The following is an 8,345-nucleotide window of genomic DNA, read 5'->3' as shown; positions in this document are numbered from 1 at the left end:
CGAAAATAATTAATCCACCTCAAAATAATAACACTAGTCAGATCACACATCACAATTGCTGTGAAAAAACTTTTTTTTTCTTTTTTTCAAGACAGGATTTCTCTGTGTAGCTTTGGCACCTTTCCTGGAACTCACTCTGCAGCCCAGGCTGTCCTTGAACTCACAGAGATCTGCCTGCCTCTGCCTCCCGAGTGCTGGGATTAAAGGTGTGAGCCACCACCGCCCTGCTGTGAACAAACTTTCAAAAAAGAAAAGAAAGGGAAAGAAAGCCCTGGTCATCTTACAGTATCACAGCACCTCAGATGACAGTCATGTCAACATCTGCGCAGCATCCTCTAGATGCACCCATAAGCACACCGATGCTAAGTATGTTGATGAAGACAGGAGGAAAACCTGACAGGGAAGGAGTAAACAAGACTCCTGGACTTTCAAATGTCATAAAACTAAAGCATCACAGAGGGTACCAGGTGGCAGCGCTGCACAGTCTGAAATGATGAACCTGCTCCACGAATCCAAATCCCTCAGGGCCTTTCTTTCTCTCATACCTGGACTTTGCCATTTATCAGTGTGACTTTTCCTAACCCCATGCTCCCCAAGACAAGGCAGACATTCTCTCTACATGTCCCTACACCTCTCTACTGGCTTCCAGAAGACCTCCTCACTGGGGGCTCTGCTCCTTCTCAGCAAGCTTCTGATTCTTACTCTTTGCTCTATCTTACTTAGCAACTAATAACTTGGATATGATCAATACTCAATAAGTAAATGTCCAAACATGAAACGAATTGATGGCTTCACCTGTGTTGTCAACTTAGACACTTTCCATGTCTAAATCAACCAAGTGTTAATTTATTTAAAATGTGTCTCAGGCAGGACTACCCCTCTGCATCCTGGCTGCCAAGACCTTGGTTCAGCCTTCATTATCTACACCAGTAACAGTGAGCCTCAAACACTGGTTTCCTTGTCCCCAAGCTCCATTTATCCAAACCCATACTCCCTATCACAGCTGGTCAACTAGTAACCCATGTTACATCCTGAAAGTTTCTTAAAAATTAAGCATTTAAAATTATTTTCTTACTTTTAAGAATTATAATTGGGCCGGGCAGTGCTGGTGCACACCTTTAATCCCAGCACTCAGGAGGCAGAGACAGGTGAATCTCTGTGAATTCAAGGCCATCCTGGTCTACAGAGTGAGTTCCAGGACAGCCAAGAATACTTGGAGAAACCCTGTTTTGAAAAACAAACCACAACAACAACAAATTATAATTGGTAGCAGTCCTAGAGACTGAACACAGGACTCCACACTTGTTAAACAAACACTGTACTATTGAGCTATTGCCCCAGCCCTATCTTATATTTTCAAATCAGGAAACTTTCTGTAATTTGGGATTTCTAAAACTTTTTCAAAAGTTAGAGAAAGCAGATCCTGTGCCCCCTCCCGGTGTGTCAAGTGTAGCTTATAACATCGTCACCCCTCATCAAAGAAGCTTCTTTGGTAGGAGACCAATGCAGAAAGCCAGAACAACTAGTGAAGATGTCGCCAACAACCGATCATGGGGAACCCATCCCCGTGATCCATCTACAGCATAGCTTCTGCACCCGAGGCGGAGGAATATTGGATAAGAGGGAAGAAAGAGGAACAGGAAGTGAGCCTGGGCCTTCTAGCTACATCACGGAAGCTGCACCCAGGAAGCCTCGATAACATGGCTGCCTAAATAAGATGTGAACCAATCCCAACACCTGTTTGGCATTCTGGTGTAGATGGGGGAAGTCTCACAGGGTTTCACTTCTGGATGAAGAGCAAGCAATTAGCAATTTGTGAGAGGGAGACTCAGTCTTTCCAGGAATAAGCCCCGATTGGTTATCCACTACCAATTGGGCAGCACTGGAAACCTGTAACACGGGCAAAACTGAACAGACTGAGCACCTTGTATTTCTGTTTATTCATGAGTGTGTGTGTGTGTGTGTGTGTGTGTGTGTGTGTGTGTGTGTGTGTATGTAACAATAATTAAAAAAGAGGAGACCATGAATTTGGGTTGAAGGAGGGCGAACATAGGGGAAGGGAGAGAAAGGAGGGAAATAACATGCTTACACCTTAATTAAGTTGTTTAAATTAGAGAGAACAACAACAGAAAAGGGGTTTCATTGTCACCGAGCAGTGGTCATCAGGGAGGCTGTGGAGGCAGGGAGCTTGCCACCTTTGACAAGGAGAGACCCTTCTTCCCCCTGATCTGCGTCCTTCACGAGCTTTCTGAGCCTGGAACCCTGTGGACATTGACGTTTGTGGCTTCTGCTGTGTTGTCACTCAGTATCCATGTGAAAGACAGATCTGATCTAATGTGGCTACTATCTAGTTATGCCGAGGATACAAAAACCATGCGAATCGCATCACACCCTGGTCCATGTACCTCCCACACTCTCGCCTTCCTGCTTCTTTTCATCCACCTTACACAGTGAATGAACCAGGCATCGTTCTGTCTCTGAGGCTTTGCTCAAGTTCTATGTAGTGGTGTAGAGAATGAGCTGAAGTCACATCACTTAGGCACAAATCCTCTCCAAGCCTTCACTTCCTCGTCTGTAAACTGGGGATAATACTAGCTGACACCTCATGCATTATTATAGGGAGGAGCAGATAAATAATATTTGTAAAGTTCTTAAGACAGGGCTGTGGAGCCAGGACTTAACTGTGGTACAATGAGTGTTGTCCCTGGCATCTCTCGGGAAGAAATGCAGCTCTGCCTCTAGAGCCAGCTCAAAAGTCACCTTCTCCGTGGAGCCTTCACCCTCTCCCCACCCTACTATAGCTGGATGAGTCATCTTCCCAGTGAACCAGGATGATATGTCCATGCCCACCACACCTTCTCACCTTCCTTCTTGTACCACAAGCTCCCCAAGGGCAGAGTCAGGCATCTTTGAACACCCAGTAGGTTCTGGGCACTTCCTGAATGGGTTGGGCTGGGCATCAAAGCAGAAATAACAAGGAGGTCGAGTGATGTGGTCCTTGAGTCTACTTACTAACCACTGTCATGTAGTGCCATTTGCCACCTGAGTGCAGGGTCAATAAGAGACAATTAAAAAGATAAAGGATGCCAGGGTAGTGGTGCACACCTTTAATCCCAGAACTCAGAAGGCAGAGGCAGGCGGATCTCTGCAAGTTCAAGGCTGGCCTGGTCTACAGAGTGAGTTCCAGGACAGCCAGAGCTACACAGTGAAACACTGTCATGAAAAAAACAAAACAAACAAAAAGGTGAAGATGAAGGTCAGGTGGGGTGGTGCATGCCTTTAACCCAACACTTGACAGACAGAAGCAGGTAGGTCTTGGCATTCAAGGTCAGTGTAATCTACACAGCAAATATAGGTTAGCCAAGGATGCATAGTGAGACCATGACTCCAACCAAACCAAACCAAACCAAATGACAAAGAATGAGTTCAAGAGGGTAGGGCCAGGTGGAGCCTAGTGCTCTCAACCCCAATGAGTGAATAAAGACTCTTGCCCACCTCACTGGAATCTAGCTGAGGGTAACAAAGAAGGAAGTGTGTGTGTGTGTGTGTGTGTGTGTGTGTGTGTGTGTGTGTGTGTGTGTGTGTGTTTATATGCACACAGACACTTGTGTGTGCAATATGTGTTTGGGTACATGTAGAAGTCAGAGGTCAATATTGGCTATCTTACTCTATCAATTTCCACCGTATTGTTTGAGATACATTCTCTGAATGGGTGTGGAGCTCATAGATTCTGGCAGGGTGGCCAGCCAGAGGGCTCCAGGGGTCCTGTTGTCTTTACCTCCCCAGTGCTAGGACTACTAATATCTACCACCATGCTTGGATTTTCACATGGGTACTAGGCATTCAAAGTCAACACTTCCCCAGAAAGCTCTTTACCAACTGAAAAAACTATTTTGTAAACTCCAAAGCCTTTGCTCCAGTGCCTGGCACAGCCTTTGACCTTACATCATTATGAGAATTGAAGGGTATAAAACTGCATTTCTTAAATGACCCAGATTACTAACACAGTTATAAAGCAAGGGTGTGGGTGGAAAAGAGGAAGATTTGGAACTTATTTAAGCAAGTGCAGATACTGGGCTAGATCTGAATCCCAGGCTTGTCACTGTGACAGACTCTGGGTCCATTCTTGACATTTCTGAGCCTCAAACTCTTCATTTATAAAGATGGAAGCAGTAGTATCTGTCCCAGACAATGGAAATGCCACAACAGGGGTAGGAACCTGGGACTGTACCTGCCACATAGGCTCTCTACAACTGTAGTCTCTATTAATTATAACTAACAGGCATTAGCCACAAGATGGACATTCCAACCTGAACTCAAACACGAGGCAATTATATACACAGCCCCTGGTTTGGAATGGAGAGGAACTAGGTGTTGGAATCCCTCTACACAAGTCCACAGCCCTGCATCCCTGATTCGTGCTCACTCTAGGATCTCTACAGTCACTTGCTCCCCTGCCTCTCCATTGCAGGCTCCATTCTGTTGCTTTGTTTGGTTTGGTTTTGAAGCTAGGGTCTCTCCTCACTAGGTAGAATAGGTTGGCCTATAATTTGCTATGTAGCCCATGCTGGGCTTAGCCTCCCCTTCCCAAGCAGTAGGATTGCAGGCCTGTGCCCAGCCCTCTGATCTTTGTCCTCTGTTCTTAGCTGGTTTCTAAAGCTGCTACACCGACCTCTATGGAAAGCAATTTGGTGGTACTCCATTGTTTTCAGGCTGTGGACCACTATCTGGCACTTATGGGAGACTTTTTCATAACCTGGCCTTAATGACATTATTAGCCCCAACTTCCACCAATCCATCACCCCCTCATGTCTTAGCCATGTCATCAGCCAGCCATGCAGAACATTCTCTGTGCCAAGCTTGAGACTCTAAGCTGTCAGAGTCTTGCTCTGAGGCTGGACGGTTGGCCACAGCTTGGAGTACAATGTTAGGTCTAGAAATCTGCTTCCACGGGAAAACACCCTCTGCTTTGGGGGTCTGTTGCCTCCTTGAGGCTGCTACAAAGCCCCTGAGAACACTTGCCTTTGTGTTGATCACAGAGAAAAGCCAGCATGCCCTTACTCATCTATCTCCCCTTTTCCATCAGATGGCAAAGCTCCTGGAATGCAATGATTGATGGTTTGGTTGCCTGTTGTTTATCTCTAAATCCTCATCAGTCCCCAACAATGCCTAAACATGGCTGATGCTTTTTACAGTTCAAAGTATATTTATAGAAATAATATGGGATGGCAAAAATGTCTTGATGTAACCCTAATCCTGTCAATAGATTGATCTCCCTACTCCACTCTTCCTAACTCACTCATCTCCATACTTTAGGATCCCACTTTAGCAGACATAAACAAGTCAGTATTTAAGTAGCCATGCATATTGATGCCACCGTGTTTAAGACATAAACATCAGTGTGAAGCAATGGCTGAGTCTGCATTGTGGCCACACGGCTTTCTGTGAGAGAGGCATGCTACATAACCTCACCAAAGCTTCTTCCTTCTCAGCAAAACAAATATGAGACCATGTATCATAAGTGTTTGTGAGGGGAAAAAATGAGATGATGCATATAAGACACATTGCCTGGAGTATAGTCAGTGTTTAATAAACATTAAAAATAGATTAAGAGCTGAGAAGTTAGTTAGCTGTCTCAATGATCAATGAATGAGCAAGTATATCATTGCCTGTTTGTTACACTGCAGGGGAGAGAAGGCTGGGTCAATGACTTGATGTAGAATCTAAATTATACACAGGCACTGAGCAGAGGGTAGCAGAAATACATGGCCCTCTTTCTGAAAGAAAGGTCAAAGGGCAGTAATGAGCAGCCTGACTGGAAAGGGACACCCGTGCCCAGGAACTAAATATGCCAGCTGCAGGAGGACCTGGCCTCCCCATCACCCATGGTGTTCTCTTCCATTGCTCTCCTCCATCATGTTCTATGAACTCTTAACTGCCTCTGACCACTCACTCCATGCATGCTTCGTTTCTCACTCACTGGCCTTCCTGACTCACTATAGACCTTAATCCGGCCAGTCTTAAATGACTGAAACTCCTCACGGTTTACCAGTGAGTGATCAGAATTTTTATATTAGCTACTGAGTACTGACTGTCAAGATCAGCAAGAGATGGGGAGAAAGGTGCATAGGGGTTGAGGTGGGATGGGACGGTGGGAGGGGTGTCTCAGTGCCTTCCCCCAGGCTCATCCTCAATGACACCTTCCCCAGGGTACATTCTGAAAGGAAGATTCCTGCTCATGACCCTTGACTGATGTCTCGTTCAGACCTACTCTTTGCTCAGTCCCACCTGCCTCTTCTAGAGGCCCTGTGGCCCAGAAGTCACCTCCATGTTCCTTAAAGTGTTATTCCTTTGCCGGCCCGAGCTCCAGTGTGCATCACTTAACCTTTCCACGTCCCTCACTGAGTCACTTGCCCCAGGCTGAGAGTTCTGTGATCACTGAAGTTAACACCCCCGCCACCTAGGACAGGGTTTCACAACTACTAGGTAGCCACCGTTTCATTTCACATAGTTCTATGGTGATGGTAATCATAGGTGTGCCTTGCTTAGTGGTTAGTAAGCACCCACAACCACACTGGATTTTATGTTTTAAAAAATAAGCTAATGTTCTAAATTTAAAAAAGAAAAAACTGAGGCTCATGGATGTCAGTGGGTACCAGGTCACAAAATAGGATGTAACCAAGCAGGACTTGAACCCAAACCCCTCTGGCTGTGGACACAGCACTGCCTTCTGAGCAGACTCCTCTCCCAGGAGTACTGCTAGAGTAAGAGACACCACACCTGTGCTGCTGCCCCAGGTACACTAATGGGGACAGCCACATGTCACTAGAAATTTCTGGATGCCTATGTATCTCCCTAAATGGTGTAATTAGACAAAACCCTTTTAGGATGTACAATGCATGGCCACATTCGTGCCCTGGGCCAAAGTTCACGGTTGACGGTTCATGTGAATGGCAGCAATGCTGCTCCTCTCGTTTCTTCCTTTAACTAGACAACGTTTTTCCTGCTTTCAGGGTTTAGATTATGTCTCACTGTCATATGATTTCCTCTTCCTATTCACCGATCTGCATCTTATTAAGAGTACTCGGAAGAAGCAGTGAGACCAAACCCAGGACAAACCAAACCCTCATACCACCGCATCCTCTCGCTCAGCACTGTCCCTCTGCCATGCCCAAAAGAAAGGCCAAAGGGGATGCTAAAGGAGAGAAAGCCAAGGTGAAGGACAAGCCACAGGGAAGATCTGCAAGGTTGTCTGCTAAACCTGCTCTCCACAGCCAGAGCCCAAGTCTAAAAAGGCCCCTGCAAAGAAGGGGGAGAAGGTCCCAGGGGAACAAGGGGAAGCCGATGCTGGGAAGGATGCAAATAATCCTGCAGAAAATGGAGACGCCAAAATAGACCAGGCACAGAAAGCTAAAGGTGCTGGAGATGCCAAGTGAAATGTGTGCATTTTTGATAACTGTGTACTTCTGGAGACTGTACAGTTTGAAATACTAGTTTTTATCAAGTTTCATAAAAATGCAGAATTTTATTTTACTTTTTTTAAAGCTATGTTGTTAGCACACAGAGCACTTCATTGTTTTTCGGGGGTGGCTGGGAGGGGGAGAAGGGGAAGGAACCTGTTTCACTAACACAATGTCTTCCAAGCTGGATTGATGATGGTTGATGTTGGAAAACATCTTTCCCTGATGGTTTTGAAAGACTGTCTTGGCTCTCAGGGGAGACATCCTGGTGTTGACATATGTGGCCACCATGGCAGAAAATGCCTTGTGTGGGAAACTCTAAATTCATTGTTGTGACTTCCTCCCCTGTACCACCAACATAGACTTAACTCCCTTCAAACCAGAGACCTGTTGGAACCTGCCCCCCAAAATTGGTTTTGCTGGTCTATTAGGCAATCTGGACTTTGCAGTGGTATCATTGTGTCCTCAAAAGAGCAGCGGTTGGCTTGTGAAAAGTTGTTAAACAACATCCTCAGTGTGAATGATCAGCCCTCACTCTAAGCTCTCACCTTTTTTCAAAGCATCGAATGAAGGCTCATCGGGTTTTTATAGTGGCTTTCTGATTTTGGTAGTCTATACAAGAAGGGAGCTGGGAAGCTCTTATATACTGTCAACGATCGTCTGCCCATGTCCTGCCTGAAAATCCATGATTGCTTATGGTAAGTATCTTTAATAAATCTGAATGTAGCTTGGCTTGGGAAAAAACAAATACTCATCCCTTATCCTTCAGCTCATGGCTCGTGGGGTACTCTTAGGAAACTCACACAGGGAGCCCAACCTAGACCTCAGGCAAAGCTTCTCCCTACTCTGTTCCCCTGCAGCAATCCCCCAGTCCCCCCAAGATTA

The 8,345-nt window shown here is 45.8% G+C and overlaps 1 pseudogene; it reads left to right on the top strand.

The window, feature by feature from the left end:
- The first annotated feature begins 7,167 nt into the window (after positions 1–7,167).
- On the top strand, positions 7,168–7,436 carry LOC118579185 (annotated as a pseudogene).
- The last annotated feature ends 909 nt before the right edge of the window (positions 7,437–8,345 follow it).

The sequence above is a fragment of the Onychomys torridus genome, chromosome 3, assembly GCF_903995425.1.
Source record: "Onychomys torridus chromosome 3, mOncTor1.1, whole genome shotgun sequence".
NCBI classification, from domain to species: Eukaryota; Metazoa; Chordata; class Mammalia; order Rodentia; family Cricetidae; genus Onychomys; species Onychomys torridus.
This window is presented reverse-complemented; position numbering and strand designations above follow the sequence as displayed.